This window comes from Lactuca serriola, chromosome 4 (assembly GCF_051521515.1).
Source record: "Lactuca serriola cultivar US96UC23 chromosome 4, Lser_US96UC23_V15, whole genome shotgun sequence".
In the NCBI taxonomy this organism is placed as follows: Eukaryota; Viridiplantae; Streptophyta; class Magnoliopsida; order Asterales; family Asteraceae; genus Lactuca; species Lactuca serriola.
In genome coordinates this window covers 393446351-393466517 of record NC_136411.1, presented here as the reverse complement: position 1 = coordinate 393466517, position 20167 = coordinate 393446351, and positions in this window count along the sequence as shown.

Below are 20167 nucleotides of genomic sequence, written 5' to 3'. Positions count from 1 at the left end.
GAAAAGAGAGAAGAAATCTCATTTATCCAATTGGATGATGAGATATTACAAAAAGAGCTTGAAATTTTGCTAAAAGAAGATCCAAGCAAGTTTTTGCTACACTCTGAAGAAGGTGGAGATGCTAGCAAAGACTTGGAGGAGTTAGAAAAGCTACTGGAAGGAGCCAACTCAGAAAACACTCCAGAATTGATGGAACCCGATCAGACTCGCCGAGTCACCTTGATGGACTCGACGAGTCCAGTCGAATTTGATAAAAACTTGGCCAATGTTGATCTGTTTGTTGATAGTTCTTCACATACCCTGGATTTAGTTACTATTTATGATTCTTTGGAAGAACAAACAGCAGAAGAAGGAAAAGGAATGGAAGTCCAAGACGCCGAGGTGGCATGCCTTGATACAATTCCATTTGGAGAAGGGTTGAACACAGAAAAGGATGAAGACATAAAGGGAAGAAGGGTGGAAGTTGATCGACCATTCACTACTAAACCTAAAGCACGAACCATTACAAAATATGAAGTGATTAAATTTAAAGAGAAGGAGGTACAAGAGAAGGTAAAGAAGAATGGGTTAAAAAAGAAAAAGAGAAAAAGAGAAGCCCAAGCAGCTGAGGAGGATACTGTGAAAAGGAAAAGAGATGCATTGAAAAGGGCTTACAAGAAGAAGATTCACGCTTACAAGACTAAGTACAAACCACAAAAAGTTAGGCGTGCATTCCCGATGCTCGAAGATGACGAAACGTAGACGGGAAGGAGTCTAGCTAATGACTCCTTAAAAAGAAGCGCTTGGCGGGAGGCAACCCGTTATATAGAGTTTGCTTTCTTTTACTTTTTAGTTTTTTTTTAATTTTTCCTTCGTTTTTAAAAATGTTAATTCTCCAATTCATCGGACATGTCTGCTTGAGAGTGTGCATGGGCTAAGTGTGGGGTGAAATGATTTTAAATAAATAACAAAATTTCGAAAATTATGAATTTTTGCAAGAGACTCGCCGAGTCTGACCACGACTCGACGAGTATATATGGATTTCAGAAAAAGTTTGACTTCGCGACCAGACTCGCCGAGTCTGACTCCGACTCGACGAGTCGGTATTATTTACAGAAAAAAAAATAATTTCAAAATTACTTTTACATCTGGTAACTAGGGTTTTAACCCTAAGAATCAGTTTATTCTCACACATACTCGCCGGGTGCCCCTCTCTAACTTCCTCTCAAGCATTCATATTTTTTTCTTCAAGTTTTCTTCAAATCTCTCAAGTTCAAACTCAAAAGGTAACAAATTTCTTCTTGATTTCTGTTAAGAACGTGATTATAAGGCCATCTATGGTAGCAATTGCATGAAAACCCCGTTTTTGAAAAGTAATGAATTTCTAGGGTTTTGATTTTTCATGATTTTTGTTGTTTTGAACGTTTATTTTGGCCTTAATACCTTAATAGTAAGTGCATAGAGAAAACCCTTGACAAAATTTCCAGGTTTCATGGTCCAATTTTCATCGACCCGTCGACTGACTCGTGCAGTTTGCGCGACTCGCCGAGTCGAGCCTGGACTCGACGAGTCGAGTCGGGGAACATATGCGGGACGTTTTTAATGATATTCTATGTTTTCTGGGTTTCGTGTATTTGTTTTGCAGAAATCATGTTCAGAAGAGGACAAAGTTCCAGTGGCAACCAAGGAGATTTTCCGTGGCTAAACTTCCCACAAGTCGAGTCCGCTTCGACAATGCGGAAATGGAGAAAGAAGCTGGCTGATATCAAGAAGAAAGAGGTCTATGTGCCCAACCGGATAGATTGGGATTGGCTGCAGAATGTTTGCTATGAGGAGGAATTAGCTCCTTATCTTGTGAAGGAGTTTCATCATGAAGGCGAAACAATGGTTTGTGACGGGTGGAGCCGGGTCTTCCGTATTCAAGAACCGGTTTATTTGGAGCTTTGTTTAGAGTTTTTCTCCATGGTATCTTTCACTGGGGGAGTGGATGCTTATCACCCGTCCAGCTTCAGTTTCTGTCTTGGGGGAGGGTTTCATCAATGCTCTATGGTGGATCTTGCCTGTCGATTAAGGGTTTATGATCAGCCCTTGGTCTCAACACCCATCTTTCGGGCCTTTTTGGCACAAGCACATATGGTATTTCCCGAAGGAGTTACCAGTGCGGGGTGGTGGAATACCATGGGTAATAAAGTTTATATTCCAAAGTCGGCACAAGAAGGGAGCATTCGATCCCCAACACATCGCCTCATTCATCGTCTAATTTCATCCACCATTAACCAACGAAAGGATGATGACAAGGTTTCCAACCTTGATGTCTTTTTCCTATGGAGCATCATTACACCCGACGTTTTTTGCAACATTCCTTGGTGTCTTGCTTCATATCTTTCGGAGGGTGCGGTCAAGGATCGCAAGACTTCAAGAATAAATGGTGGGATGTTTGTCACCCGGTTGGCTAACTCATTCGGGTTGATGAACCGCGGTGCATGGAATTTCATGACGATGATCCCTACACCTCCGTTCAATCCTATTCTTTTCCGGAGAGCGAGAATCATTGAAGATTATGGTGGTGGCCATTATGCCATTCCAAATGAGGACCCGGTGGTTGGTCCCGAGGCGCCGGGAAGACGGGTTAGATCGAGGAGAGAGCGGGAAGTGGAGGAGGAGCCGCCGGTGATTCCGGTTGAGAATGAAGATGTACCAATGGATTGGTACAACGTGGAGATGAGGCGACTCCAAGATCAAATGGCGCGGAGCTTGAATTTTAGCAACCAATCTCATATCCGACTGTTTGACCACTTTAACATTCCACACATAGATGGTGGTAACTTTCCATACATTCCATCATGGGAAGAAGTGATAAGTGCAAGAAGAAGTGGTGCTGGAGGAAGTGGAGTAGGGTTTGATGATGATGATGAGGAGGCTTGATTTTTATTTTATGCATTTTTATTGAACAATTTTTAATTTTGTGTTTGTTTTTTTTATTTGGTTTGTTTGATGTTTTTAAAACTTTCTTTTGATGTTTAATTGATGTTTGATGCTTTGACAATTTTTCAGAATTGAATTAGGAGTGCTAGCTTCAAAAAGGGTTTAGAGTTATAGAATCAAAGTGAGAAAGAGAGTCAAGAAAGGAGGAGCGTTAGAGTTAAAATATTGAGTCCGGTCCTTAGAGATGTTGGCAAGGGAGTCTAGAAGTGAATAGAAAGTATAGAGAGTTTATTGGAAGCTGGATCAGATGCAGAATTATATTATTTTCATTCAGTGACCAACTCGTCGAGTGCACTAAACTGACTCGATGAGTCGCCCTTAATTCTCAACAATCCGAAGATTTCCCGAAGCAACTCGACGAGTCTGGTATATACTCGACGAGTCGTTTGGTTTCATGTCGAAGGGGCTGCTGATTTGATGCTGATTAGAGTACCACTTGACTATATATTCTTTCCATATTTATTCTTGAAGATCTTACACTGTTATCCGCGTATTTGGAGTAACCCACACGAGACGAGACACCCAAGGCATGGATACCATGTCTAAAGTCAATTGAAGTTAGAGCTGAAAAGGAAGTGATCAACCTATCCACTGCTATCCCAGGGGAGTTTGTTCCAATTCCCTCTTTAGTTTTTTTTATGTTTTTGTCATACATAATATGCAATGAGGGCATTGCATCAAATAAGTGTGGGGTAGGGGGTTGGTTACATATTAGAAAATTTAGAGTCTTAATTTAGGCTAATTTTAAAATTTTGCATACCAAAAGTATTACTTAGGATCTAAATTAGAAAATTTTGGTAAAAGTAAAAGTAGGACTCCATGTTAGAGTTGTGTTGATGATTGCATGAAAACCCAAATGTTTAGTTGAGCCTTTATACGTTCTAGTGCATTTGTGGCTTCCTTATTCTAGTGAAATCATGGGACAAAAACACGACCCTGCTCGGCCCGAGGGATGCAATATGTTTAGCAGCCTAAACTTGAAATGTATCCAGGAAGATTGTTATCATTAGCCAATAAAGGTTGAGGTTGAGCGCCCCTGCTTAAGCATGTAGGGATTTGAGTGAAAAAAAAAAAAGAGGTACATGTTAAAAAAAAAAAAAGAGAGAGAATTACAAGAGAAATTGTATGAATTTTGGAGCAGTTAAAGTAAAGATCAAAAGATCAAAATTCCAAGAAATCCAAAAAATCGAAGATACCCGAAAATCAAACAATAAAGGTGGTGAATTCAAAGAGATCAAAGCAAATATCAAAGAAGAGATGAATTCAAAAGAGCTCCATAGTGGTATCAAAAACTTGTAATTTTAGATTATGTATGCTCGGGTTGCTCAATTAAAAACACCTTGAGGGTAAGAGGTTTTCTGCGGATGGATTCGGAGGGTTGCATAAAATGAGCATAGTTCGGGATGAGTGGGCAAATGTTTATGAGGATTATGAGTATTTAGAGTATGGGAGGTCTTTAGGAAAAAATTTAGACACAAATGCATGCGTTGCGGTCTTGGCATAATGGTTGGGTTAGATTGGAGTTGTTATATATGATTCTAATATGTTTAAAATTTAGTTTTGCTTGGGGGCAAGCAAAAGACAAGTGTGGGGTATTTTGATATGTGCATAATTAGTTCATATTAAGTATACATTTTTACTCATTTATTAGCTAAATTATTGCATATTATGGATAAAAGGTACTTAAAAGTGTTAAATTATGTTTTTCAGTCCAAAGATGAAGCTCGGAAGCGAAAGGAAGTGGGAGAAACAGTTAGAAGATCGAGAATGAAATCAAGAAGAAAAACACTAAAAATAGCATCTACTCGGCGAGTCAGATCGACTACTTGGCGAGTCCAATCGAAGAATCGAGAAGATAATGACTAGGGATCCCAGAGAGTTATCACAATACGGGGAATGTGAGAGGGACTCGACGAGTCACCACATGACTCGACAAGTCGATTCATATATTTAAAGATAATTCCACAGATCGATAGAGAAGAGTTCTGAGACGATTCAGAAGTACTTTGCTACGATTGAGAAACCAGAGAAACCCTAGAAGACGACGAAAGGAGCTAGAATTCAATTCCGGAGAGTAATTGAGGCAAAATTTCATCATTCCATTTATTCTTTTGTTTTATCATTATGATTAAGCAATTTGACTTTGTTTGTTTGCCATTACTTACTTCAATTATGAGCTAAAACCTTTAGACTTCTGTTTGGGGATACAAAGTTGACAATATGGTTTGATTGATTGGTAGGATTAATTCCAAGTTGGTGATTTTTTGTTATTTTAGCTTGCTAAAGAACCTTGTGTGTGAATAATAAATAATTTTCTGTTAATAGGAAGATAATTGATTAGCATGAACATCTATTGATTATTGACCTCATATGCTATGTGATCAATATGCTATATGTCTAGGATTAATGAATATGAAACTAGAATTAATAAGAAACTTGAGTAAATTCATGTGCAAGCTTGTAAGATGACCATCAAACAAGGAGTTAATTAAAAGAATAAATTAGTTAACTATTGCAAGTCTAACTTAACCCGAATAATTAATCTAGTGAATATAATTAAATTAGACAATTGGCCACTGTTTAAGTTAGTTTATTTGCTAAGGATTAGGGTAGTGAACACGAATCTAATCACTTGAATCGGTAACCAACGAAAGAATTAATCCATTGCACCATTACCTTGAAATCAACCATAGAGTTAACCAAGTTGAACTAAACAGAAGTTCCTTTCCAATTATTGAATCTAGTTAAGTCGTTATTTTCTAGTTTTAAATTAGTAATAGTTAGTAAGTTTCTAGTCTTGTAAAACTAGAGAAAAACCTCTACTTCTTAATTAACTTAGATTAAATTAGTTTTTAGTTTAATTTGCCGTTCCCTGTGTTCGATACCCTGCTTATTTAGCTATACCACAATTGATAGGTTCACTGCCTTTTGTGTGTTAATTGACAATTAAAAGTAGGTTTAAAACTAAGTGAGTTTACACACATCATTAAGATTGTGACACTGAGTGATAAGTGTTAAGAAGGTTTATAACAATCATCAAATGTGGAAAGTTGTGATGTCTTGGATAAGACAAAGACCAACTAAGACCAATTTATGAAGTGTTTTGATAAAAACTACACTAAATCTTGAATATTTGTTTGTCAAGAATTGTTTATTGACAAGAGAATCTCATATGCCATGGAGTTAGTGGGAGTCTTAAAGGTCTTGAAAGGTTTCAAGAACAAATCAAATAAACCTTATCGATCATTACTAGCACACGAGTTGAGGTTTACAACCTATCGTGTTGACATTGTTTTGTTTCTGTGCCAATCCAATCAAGTTAATTATGCATGTGATTCCTATGAGTTCTCATTTGAATGCATAAAAGGCAAGGACCTTGATCAATGGAGAGTACATTGATAAGAAAAGGTGAGCTGCTTAACTACTTGGAAGACATGGTGGGCAGCTGTGCTACCATAAGGCAAGAAATCGAGATTAAGAAAGTTCGATCCATATGAGTTTGAATTTGTCGTAAACTTTGGTTTTAACAAATTCACATGGATAGGAACACATACACCGTTTAAATCTAAGTGTCATAAGATTTCCTCCTTCATGAAAATGATTGTGAGGAAATGCTTTCACTAAGAAAGATTTTAAGAAGATAGTGATTGTAAAATTGCATTCTCGAATTTGATTATGGTTACGGTATCCCTTTCCATGATTTAAATTGTGAGGTTTGGCAATTAGTCTTAATTGTTTAGACACACATATGAACTATCTAAGGCAAAGGTGTATAAGTTTAAGAGGCCTTGATAAAAGATTATCAAAGCATTAAGTATTAGAAACATGGACTTAAGAAATTCAATAGGTATTGTCTTTCTGGAAGTTAAGATGTTTATGAATACATGTCGAAGCTAATGGGAGCATAAGTGTTATGTTTATAATAATCATCATGATAGTGGGAGCATAAATGTTATGATTGTATGATTATTAAGGAAAGTATTGCAAGGTTACCAATATTAATTATAGAAAACAAGAGTCATACTTTGCAAAGTTGCAATAGTTGAAAAGTTGTTTTGCTATAACTAAGGGAGAGAATATTATGCTTCATTTAAAATCTAAAGGCTTAGGTTGTGGAATGTTAATAAATTTAGTCATAGGTACATAGTGTGTTCTTAAAATTTCGATTATGATTACGGCATTCCTCTTTACAATTCGAATTTTGAGAACATAGCAAATAAAATATTATGGCAGAAGATTAATGAAGTATCAAATCTTTATGCATTGTGTCCCATACGCTTCGGGTATAGGATCGATTGCAAATGCTATAATATTTGACCATTCTAAAATTTTCCAAATGTCTAGCGCATTTAGAGGGAAAAAGGACAAGAATCGGTTTTGACTAAGATAATTAAATAACTATCAAAGGACAATCCAAAGTTCGCCGATGATTGGTCGCTTGTGAGTAGTTGGAAGTATAGTATTGGATGATATGGAAATGTTTCCATATTGGATGGACCATATCGACATTATTATGAATAGATAAGATTCTACTAAGAATGAGTTGTCATATGGAAATTATGGAAATGTGTCCATATTGGGAATTAAATATTGAAAATCTATGACTAGATTAGAAACTTTTATGCAAAAGGATGTTCAAAGGAATGTACTTTGAGTGAGAGACATCATATCTAAGGAATTGTATTGTAACAATCTCCGATAGAGGACTTTGTAATCTCATTGGCAATAGTCTTTGTGACTTTGGTGCAGTGATATTATGAAAGGATCATTGCATAAAATGTTAGAATCTGGCATATTCTATAAGTAGCAAGAATTTGATATTCTTTCACTTATGGAAAAGGATTTGGAGTTGTGAAATGAGAATGATTGGAAATGTGCTCAATTTGGTCTATTTCACAAAGTAAGAACCATAGGTAAACATTGTGTGCATGCTAGAAGCATGGGACAAGTGTAATAATTCAAGTAAGAAGTTGATTACCCGAAACGACAAATAATGAGTAATTGATATGGTGATAAATAAAAGTTATTTTATTTATACTCAAAGGTTTGAGGCCATATGGGATTAGTATTATTCTTGTGTTTCACATTTGCATGTTTTGACTTCCTGAATAATTTAATTGGTTAAGAATAGTTAACTTATTCGAACGGGCCACAGTCGTTCATATGTTGGAAGTAGGTATGAATGAAGACTGACGTGAATTGGTATGTGGATTGTCTAAATAGCATTAGACATATGCAAATGTTTGCTGCAACGTTCATGAGTGCTTATGAATATGATTTGAGCATTGGATTAAACCCACGCTCACTTGGATCACTTCATGGATTGTATCACGAGTGATTGGTGAGACGATAACATCTTATATTCTTGAAACCGAGATGTGTGAGTTGTATCTTGCAAATCGGGTGCACATTGATAATATGTAAACGCACTAGTAACTTGGTGTTATAAAACATATTGTTGTGTGTGATTCGGTGAGTGAGTGCAAGCAAGCATTGTATCAAAGTTTATCCGTTCCTTTTATCCAAAGTAGGATAAAAGCGATATCTTTAGGCCCCTCGATGATTTTGTGATGACAAACGTAAATGCTTGGCCGGGCTAGGGCTAATTTGATTTGTTCAATTAGTCAGTCATCATAAATCGGGAATCGAGATATAGTACAAAGAGAATGATTTGAAATCATATCTCATATGATATCTAGAATGGAGGAATATATGATCCCTTATCTAAGGACACGCGTATCTGATAGGATCAGAGTTGACAGGGGCTTTGGAAAGCTACGATTGCAGATCAGGATCTAAAGTCATACACATAAAAGTTATTAGACTTATCCAAGTGGGAGACTGTTGGATTAGTGTCTAAGTCCATAACTATTTTGGTATGTACTTGACCCGATGGTGCATGGTCCTTTTGGGTTGCCTTCACCAAAGCAACTTGATAGGATGAATTATGGAGAGAAAGGATTAAATATGATTTATTAATATATTATGAGAATAATATATTAAAGGAGAAATCATATTGTTTAATTAATATTAGTCAATAATTAATTGGTAATTAGTTTTGTGCCTAAAAGCGATTAATTAAACTTAAGGGACTGGAATTGTAATTATAAGATAATTGTAATTTGGGCCATGGATTGCCTTGTATTAAGGAGTGGACGAATTCTATGGGGAAGCCCATAAGAAATCGTCCAAGGCCTTAAGGAAAAGGATCCATGGGTTGCTTAGGGCTTAAGCATCCAAATTAGGGTTTCCTTGTTAGATAAGCCTAATAGTCTCACTATAAATAGACCCCTTATGACCCAAAAACGTGGACACGACTTATTCTTGGGTTTCACACGTTTTAGGGCAGCCTCCATCCTCTCTCCTCTTCATCCTCTTGCTTATGGTGTTTGTGAACCATTAGAGGAGTGACATTTGTGAATCTAAGCTTTCTAAAGTCAATACAAGGAGATTTGGGATTGTTATTGCTACATAACAATCAAGGTAATATCTTAAACCCATTCTTATGTTAATATGATTACTTGTATGCTAGAATTAGGGTTTATAGTCTTGGATAACTTGCATGTACAATAGAGAAACCTAGATCCAAGCATTAGGGTTTGTATGAGCACATAGGATGTTCTTATGACCAAAACCCATCATACACATGTGTACAGCCGCACACCCTGTGTACGGCCGTACACAGGGTGTGTAACCGTACACACGTGTACGGCCGTACACACAAACCGCAAACACATACAACATTACATAAAAATATATTTTCATAGAAAAGTAAAGTATAAACCATATTTTTTACCCAACAAAAAACCAAAAACTGCTTAAACTAAATTTTTGCAGGCCTAAATCGTTGACGAGTTATCATCACCTTTGGTCTCCTCCACCCCGTCCACCTTTGGTGGCTTCCCTTCAAGATCCTAACTAATATATACAAGCTTACCAGTCAATTTGGATAGAGCTTCACGCCACCATTCCAGGTTACAAGATCCTATGTTAGACATGTCCTCAGCTAGCTTCATCTTGTTTTCCCAGACGGCCACAACAGCATTGGCCTTTGCCTCGGCAATCACCTCCTCTATTTCCACAGTGTGCTCTTCCTCTTTCTCAGATTCTCCTTGCTCAGTAGCTCTACCCTCCTGAGAAGATCCTCATTGGTCGCCTTCCACTCCTTCTCCTGCTCCTTTAGGGCTCGCTCAGCCCCTCAGCCCAAATCCTTTGATTGGCTACAGACTGGGAGACATAAGCAGAAACTTGAAACAAGCGTGGCATCAATAAAAGCAGGTAACATGAAGAAACTAAAATAAAATGAATACATACGGCTTGGGAAAAGGAAAGAAACTTTTAAAGTGCCTCCTCGGCTCCGAGATTCTCAAGGATCAAATATGTGGCTTCTGCGGTCTTCCTCTTCTGAGAGCATGGGGTCTTCACAGCAAGATCAATCTGATATCTCTTGAGAGCAAGAGGAAAGGGAGTTTTTCCTTCTTGACTACAATCAAGCCACTGGAAATATCATCTTCGAGATCAGAGAAACCAAATTGAGCATTAGAGTGAGTAACCTTGGATCCTATGCATCACACAGGATCCTTATCAATTCGAAATCTTTATAGGCAAAATAAGAATTCTTACCGATAGCCATTGAAGCAGTGGTGGAAGAACCTTCTTGGAGACTAGATCAATCAAATTTGAAAGATTTGTTAGTTATAGAAAGAGCGAGGAACTTCTCTATCTTCACTTCAATATCCTTGGCAATAGGAATGAGCTCTTCAAACTTGAAAGCTGCAAAATATAAAACAAAATAATGAAATGTGAATTCTAGGATCCTCAGTACAAGAATAAATTAATCCTACCCTTTTTAACCCAAGTCTTCGGCAAGGAATCCCCACCAATGATAGAATCACGTCTCACAAAAAAGTATTTTTTTTTTCTTCCAATCTCCGTCATTGTGTTTTGTTTTTGGAATAAGAGGGGATTTGTGGGATTTGACTCTGAGAAGAAAATGAGAACTTCCAAAGGTAGTAAGATCATATACATGAGCCAACTCATCTAAACCTATGTTTAATTAGATCTTTGGATTGGTTCAATTTGTCGATCCAAAACAAGATCCTCCAAACAATAGACATGTCTTGGATGTAGGAGATTTTAGTAACCTCAAAGAACTTAGAGATGATTCCAGAAAAGGGGCACTTAAATCCCAAAGAAAAGGGGTATTCGGGGAAGCAAACCCAAGAGGAAGAAACAAAATCAGGTTGATACTTTAGATTAAAAGGTTTGAAAACAACATCATCGGAAAAAGTACCGGCCGATTTCAGTGAGTCGATATCATACTCATCAAAAGAACAGATCTCGTAATAAGACAATATCTTTTGATCGACAAAGCCATCCTTAGAAGGAGCGATAATGTTCTTATGAGAAAGGGTCATTTGTTGCCCATGATCAGAGAAAAGAAAAATAAGGATAAAAAGTGAGAAGTATACCTTCGAAGATGAATGGTAAACCATTGGATGAAAGCTAAAAGACGTGAGGAAGAATAGCTCTAATTGATTGCCTCTATCTATGATGGTAACAGAGGAGAGGGAAAGGTCGATTTGACTGGTAAATGATGGTTATTGTACGGATAAATTCTATATGTTCGGGTTTAAAATTCAAATCCCTTATCTCGTTTATTTTTTAAATTATATCTTTAAATATTGTGTAATTAACCTCACTATTTTGCATGAATAATTTAGGGGCAATTGTTAGGATCAGAATCTCAGAATTACATTCAGGATTCTCAAAGCCTTAGGATCCTTAAACACACTCCAGATCCTGATTATTGTCATTTACTTTCCTAACATATATAACAGTTATATGCTTCTTTATTATTCTCACGTGTGCAGAAATAATCATGTAAAGACTTATTATCAACGAATGATCATCTTGACTAGGCAAAAGACCTAGAATATCAAGTCAAATAACGTCTATAAGCCGATCTTGGAGGATCCCAGAATTATCGGACTTCTTGTTATTAGTTCTAAACTATAAATGACACATGTATTCATCACATTACACACAATTTTTAGCTTATCCACGATACTTATACTTACATTTTACTTTCATCTCTATAATCAACTTTTTCAATCAATAAAATCATCAAGGCAAGTAATAATTATCACCTCCCAAGGTTTTGTGCCGGAGATCCTAGCAAGGATCAAGGGCTTTCCTTTTAATACACTTGTGTCACCTTGATCATCATTGTATACTTATTTATTCTAAATATCACAGCTTCCAATACAATTTGGTTGAGTTTAACTTGTGTAATTTTTAATCAAAACAATATATATATATATATATATATATATATATATATATATATATATATATAAGAGAGAGAGAGAGAGAGAGAGGAAGGTTCAATTGAGAAAAAAAATGTTGAGAATGAGGGAATCATTCTCAGCCACACATTTGTTTTGCCGCAAAACACTTAGGCGTACCGACGTAAATGGATAATGAATACACATGTGTTTTCCAGCCAAAGATGTTTTTTTAAACTATGTTAATCATTACCTTAATATACACAAAAACATATTGTTTTTTATTTTTTTAATTTTTTACAAAGCTATTTTTATCAAAAAAATATTTTAAATATATCAAAATTCATAATTTTTTATTCTGTATAAGTAGACATCCATATTGATATAGTTTTAAGATAAAATAAAAAATTTATTTTTTAGAGTTTCAACTCTCGTTATTCAAAAATGAATAAAAATCGATCAGATTTTTCTTACAACACATTCGTTATTAATTTATGAATAAAACATATGTTTAAATTTTTTTACAGTTTAATTATCATTCATATATAAATCTAACACATAATAAAACTTTTTTTTTACCTAAAATATATATTTTACATCATCTTTCGTCACACGTTATATTTATATATGAATAAAATGTGTATTAATGGTCGTCATATGTTATATTCATATATAAACAAAAATTTTATCAGATTTTTGTTATAGTTCATTTGTTATTCGAATATGAATAAGTAGTATGTTAATAAAAGATGACGTGTTTGAAAATTTGAACTACTTATTCATATATGAATAACAAATGCACCGTAACAAAATTATGATAAATGTGTTTTTCATATATAAATATAACTTGTGAAGAAGACTAATACACGTTTTATTCATATGTGATTATAACATGTGACGAGAGCTGATATAAACTGTAAAGAGTTTATATATGTTATATTTATATATAAATGATATTTAAACTCTAAAAAAAAATTAATCATACTTTTTATTCATAAGTGAATAACGAATGTGTTGTAGGAAATATCTGATGTATTTTTATTCACTGATTAATAACAAAAGCTGAAACTATAAAAAAATAAAATTTTTATTTTATTTTAAAACTATATTAATATGGATGACTATTTATAGAGAATAAAAAATTATGAATTTTGATGTATTTAAAATCATTTTTCGATAAAAATAGCTTCTTAAAAATTAAAAAAACGAAAAAAAATATGTTTTTGTATATATATTAAGGTAATGAGTAGCATAGTTTAAGGAAACATGTTTTGTTGGAAAACACATATGTATTCCTTTTCCATTTCCGCCGGTACGTTAGAGGCTTTTGCGGCAAAAATAAATGATTGACTGAGAATGATTCCCATTTATCAACCTTTTTTATTTTATCAATTGAACTTACCTCTCTCTCTCTCTCTCTCTCTCTCTCTATATATATATATATATATATATATATATATATATATATATATATATATATATATACATGTATATATGAAGTTTCTCAGCACTTGAAGCCATCTAATTTATCTGAAGAATATGCTTTCCCTATTTTATTCATAGGGAAATCTCCGGAAAAGTCCTAAAGTTTCAGTCCAATTTATGATAAAGTTCCAAACTAAATTTTGTTTACAGAAAAGCACAGAATACCGGTTAAAACTTCGAAAAAACCCTTTTTCGTCCGGTTTCGAAGATTTAGCCGGCATTCTGTCTTTTTTTGTTAGTTTGCTTAAAATTTTGGGACTTTTTCTGGAAACTACCTGATAACCAAAATATTGGGACTTTTCTGAAAATTACCATGGAATTAATGGATATTATTATTAACAAATCATTTATAACGTAACAAATATTTTTATTATAAAAAAGGAAATACACTTGTTGCTAATTTCTAAGAATAAATTGGTGGTCTAAGTACTCAACTATTGCTTATTGACCACATCAAACTATTTACATTCCTCATATGCATCGTTGTGGGTATGATGGTGAGATGTACTCAGTGAGTGTTCCTCTAATGTTGGTGTTCCTCTTATGTTGTTTAACCTAACTACCACCCAACATCCATACCTCACACGGTAACAACCATAGGCTAACACACATCTATCAAATGTGAAAAAAGTGAATCGTGAATAATAGTTTACATGGAAACAAGTATAAGGTGATTATCTATTTAAATTGTCATTCGAAGTTTATTTTTCATTATGTGTGTAATTTCATGGTTGTTACTGAATAATGTATGGAGGTTAGGTGGTATTTAGGTTAAAGATCATAATGAAAGATCTATATGTTCAACAATCATTATATAATAATATTTTCCGATAACATGTGATCATATAGCGTCGCATCTAATAGAAAGTAGATACTTATTGATTGTGTATCAATAAATATTATCAACTCTTTTATTTAAATGAAGAAACGTACATAGTACATCTCACTATGACACCCACAACGATACATAGGAGGAACATAAGGAGTTTGAAGTGGTCAACAAACAATAGACCTAGTCGACCATTCTATTACTAGAAATTAGAAACAAATGTATTTCCTTTTTTATAATAAAAAAATATTTGTTATGTTTATAAATGATTTGTTAATAATAATAATAATATCAATTAATTCCAAAGTAATTTTAAGAAAAGTCCTAATATTTTGGTTATCGGGTATTTTCAAAAAAGTCCTAATAATTTGAGCAAACTAACAAAAAAGGACAGAATACCGGCTAAATCTACGAAACCGGCCAAAAAGGGTTTTTTCAATGTTTTAGCCGGTATTTTGTGCTTTTCTATAATCAAAATTTAGTTTGGGACTTTTTTATAAATTGGACTAAAATTTTAGGATTTTTCTAGAGATTTTCTTTATTCATATTTTACCCTTTTGTCCTAACAGTAACTAGAATCACACTAGGATGTGATGATTCTTCATGTTGACATTCAATTCATAATCCATAACATAGAACCATGAATATAAACAATACATCCACCTTATATCACCACCAATCACCATTAAGGTTCATATTTCATAATTGTCCCCAAATCTCATAATCTTAGAATATGATTCTGCCATTGTTTGAATTGTGTTATTCTATGATGATTTGTAATCAATCCTGTATTAATGGTCGTGGAATAATATAAGGGTTAGATTATCACATCATCATTATCATTGGAAAATCTAGGGTTTGTGGAGATTTAACAATTTCAACACCAAATTCTACCATTGGATAGTATATTTGAGTTAAAAACTAACATAATCATCTTAGTTTTCTTATAACACAAAACCCTAGTCCTTAAATGAGATGAAAATCGGATTCGAAACCCAAACAACAAGTGGAACTTGAATTTGCACACCAAGAGAGAGAGAGAGAGAGAGAGAGAGAGAGAGAGGATATAACTTAGGCCATTAGATTCCTTCACAATGTGCTCCAAATAAACTAGAAAAGCTTGAGATCGAATTGTAGGGCCTTCCTATGCTTGAATCGTCATTTCTCAACAACCCCAAAGCTCCCAAACCGATCCCATCTGCTGTAGTAGAAAGTGTGAGCCTCTTAATTCTGAGTTTTACACTTTCCACCCCCTATTTTTGAGTATTTGACAATTATGGCACAAAATTCTATCAAGTGGAATATAATTTTGCTAGTTTACATCCCAAATCCTTCTTCATCCGAAACATGATCAAAGTAGTCCTAAGTAATTAAATGGGTGAAATTCTAGTCAAACCGTATTTTGAAAATTTGATATAATTAGTTCCTATTTCTAAAGTATTGAAAAAAATTTATTCTTGACCTCTAAAACGTTTTGCTCAATTTTTAAAATTTAGAATTTATTGTTGTATTTATTTATTTATTTATTTATTATTATTATTATTATTATAATATTAAAGAAAAACTTTAGCCTAGAATTCGAGATGTTACACTACTCATGTTCGAAATAGTCATTTCGAAGTGTCTAATATCAGTTATTTACTATCAAATGCCACATTTTACGCTCTTATGTTATATATACTTTTCGTTTGTTGTGTATATCTAAATTTTGTAGATTTTAATAAAAACGAGATTTTTCTTGGATTTCCTGTGTTATTTATCAAATTATAAATATATTCTTGTAATTTCGAAATAATCTCATTTTTCTGTGTGGAATCTACAATGTCGGTCTAAAACATATTTTTTTGTTAGAAAAAACATAAAATTGCAAGAATGCTCCCTATGTTATGTCATTACTCGTAAGTTTGGTCCGAAATTTTCAAAACTTTTTATAAAGATATATTTTCCTATGGTATTTTCCATTTTTCATTTTTTTAGTAAAGAAATCAAAAAGAAAAAGAAAAAAAATACTCACCTCTCTCTCTCTCTCTCTCTCTCACACACACACACAGTTGTCTTCTTCCTCCTAAAAACCCATATATATTTCAGACATACATACATACTTTGGTCTCTTATCGGATTCATCTAAACTCAGGTACCCCCTTCTGGAACCCATGTCATGGTGGACCACCAACTCTCCAGCTACCAGCACCACTACCTAAGCCTAGCTGGTCTAAAACTTGATCTTTAGTAATATCTTTTGACCCTCAAAATACATAAACCTTATACATATCATCATACCCTAATTCATGAACCTGAACCTGTGTCCTAAACGTAACAAACCCCACGGTTGAGGGTAGAGTCCTGTATAAACGTAGGTTTTGGAGATATTGGAGAAGTGATGAGGTTAGTGGTTTCATTGGAAACAAAAGACGCAAATCTACATAAGGGCATAGAAGTAAACGTGACAGAAAGGGTTGAGGACGGTGGAGCAGTTCTTGCATCGGAGAGATCGAGACAATGAAAAGGATGGCGTACTTGCTGGCTTCTACTGTTGTATGTGGCCAGGCGTTGCACGTAATACAAACATTATTGATTCCTTCATGATCGATGTTCGTCATATTTGTCGATATTTTGGGTGGCAAGAATGGAAGCTTTGTTAGTGTAAATTAGGAGAAATTGAGGATTAGGAAGATGGGGAAGAGAAACATGGGAGAAAAGGGGTGGAATTAAAGTCAAAGCTTAAGGCAGAAAAAGAGGGAAGAGGGATTGTGGTCTGTGTGTAAGAACAACTTCAATGTTGGATCTACAAGAAGAACACAAACTTCCTAACACCGCTACTTTTTACCAATGGAGCCACCGTCATAAATATGGTTAAAAGTCGATTTCTTGTGGGTTTGCATCTTGAAGATTGTTCTTGGGTTCTTGAAGTTTGTTATTGAGTTCATAAAATCGAGTTTGAGTCTTGATTTGTTAAGAGCATAAAAAGGGGTTTAAAATTTGTCTATTCATCATATTTTTTTTTTGTCCATCTTCTTGTTTGGACAAGGACACCCATAAAACCCAACAAATTATGATCAACTTCGTCATGTTTATACTCAAGATCTGCATCCTCATCTGGTTCATCCTAGAAAGTTGAGTTTATAAACAAATAAGAGAGAGAGAGAGAGAGAGAGAGAGAGTGAGAGAGAGAGAGAGAGATGTATTTTATTTTTAATTGTTGTAATAAAAGAAAAATAAAAAATAAAATAATAAGGAACAAATTTTTCATTATAAAAAATTTAAAATATTTTGGACAAAACTCGTAACAAAATCAAACTTTTTGACCATTAACACTAAACCTTTTTTTAACTAAACTTACGAGTAGTAATATTACATGTTAACCATTCTTGCAATTTTGTCTAGAAAAAAACACTTTAAATATGACATAAAATTAGTTAAAATGATCTAGGCCCGACAAAAAAAAATTAAAAAACAAAAACTTGATCATATTTATTTATTTATTCCTAACGGTCATTTTTTTAATATAAAAGATATATCATTAGCTTTTACCTTTTTGTAATCTACAAGCTAGAAGAGTGAAGAGATTTTCAATATTAATTTGATTTGTATGAAGACAAAAGTGCATGTTATGTTAGGTTTAACTAACTTCTTAATCACATAAAACTAATACAAAATTAAAGACAAAAAAAGGCAATTTTGCTACAACAAGATCATGATCTTTTGCTTAGTCCGTAACACCAATAAAGGGTTGAAATTTGAACGAGTTTTTATTCTTATTTGTTAATAAGGGGTAGAAAAAAGTAACTCGTAAAAGGTTTGCTTTCTTCCCTTTTTTTCTTATTTTTAATATATATGGTAACCATAACATTTTTTTGACTGATTAAAGCTTATGAGGTATACCTTTGTGTCAAACACGACCAACGCAAATAAATCCGCTTTCAATTAAAAAAAAAAAAAAAGTAAATTACAGAAATGGTCCCTGTGCTTTTGTCAGATTTCCAGTTTTGCACCCTAAGTTTAAAAAATGATAGATTGCATCCCTATGGTTTATAAATATTACAGTTTAGATCCTTGTTTCATGTAAAAAGACTAACTTACCTTCATTTTTCTTTTTCTTTTATTATTATTATTATTATTATTATTATTATTATTATTATTATATGACACTTTTATTTGTTCTTTATTTTAATAGAATTTATATAGAATTCTTATAAAGTTCTTTTTATCTTTTTTAATTAATTCTCAAAATTATATATATATATATATATATATATATATATATATATATATATATATATATATATTATTTATTCTTAGATTTATTTATTTATCTTTGTTTTTATGTTTTAAAAATCTTATAATATTTTTGACGTCTTATTCGAATATACGATTTAATGTTTTTTTTTTTTTTTTTTTTTTTTTTTTTTTTTAATGTTTTGTTCGATCACATTATATAACTATTTTTATTTTTCGCTCGAATAAACAATGAAAATACAACCCCGGATAACTGTCAAACATCAAATATAATTATTTAATGTTGTTTTTATGTGTTTTTCGTTTACATCATTTGTTTGTGTTTTATATTTTTTTCCATCAACTTTAAGTGGTTTTATTGTTACTTTTTTTAACGAATAATTTTAAATATTAAGACAAACAACTATCATACCTTCTTAACAACTATCGAAATAAAAATTATATTTTAACAACTATTTGTTAAAAGAATAGTCTTAAATAAAATCTACCGCTTATTAATACCCATTAAGTATATATTGTCTGAAATAATAAAAATTTTCCCTCGTATTTTAATTTAAATCCTAGTTCTTTTATTAAAAGAAATATGAGAGAAATTTTTTTTATTATTTCAGACAATATATATTTAATGAGTATTAACAAACGGTATATTTTATTTTAGATTATTCTTTTAAAATATACTTGTTATTCCATAGTTGTTAAGACGGTATGATAGTTGTTTATCCTAATATTTAAGAATATTCAATTCAAAAGTAACAATAAAACCTTTTAAACTTGAAGGAAAAAAAAAACAAAACACATAAACAAATGATGTAAACGAAAAACACATAAAACAATATTAAATAATTATATTTTATGTTTGATATTTATCCGGGGTTTTATTTTAATTTTTTATTCGTGCAAAAACTTAAAAAAAAAAACGTCGTATAATGTCACTACAAGAAAAACACAATTTTGCTAGGGAAGGATTCCGTTGGGAAAAGCTAAAATTTTGTTGCAAAGGACGAATAGCGACGAAATTTGTGACGACGGAGTTCGTCCCAAAAAACACCGTAGCGAGCGTTTGCTAGGGAAACAATCATTCTGTCGCAATTGTGACAACGGAATGAAATCCGTGGTAGATGGTATTCCATTGTGTATTCTGTGGTAGGATTCCATCACAAAATATGTGGTATTTATTCCATCACAAATTCCGTTGTCGTTAATCCCTAGCAAAATCCGTTGTGATGATTCCCTAGCAAATTCTGTGGTGGTGAATCCCTACTAAATTCCGTGGTGGTCATTCCCTAGTAAATTCAGTTGTGGTGATTCCCTAGCAAATTTTGTGGTGATGAATCCCTAGCAAATTATGTGGTGGTGAATCCCTAGT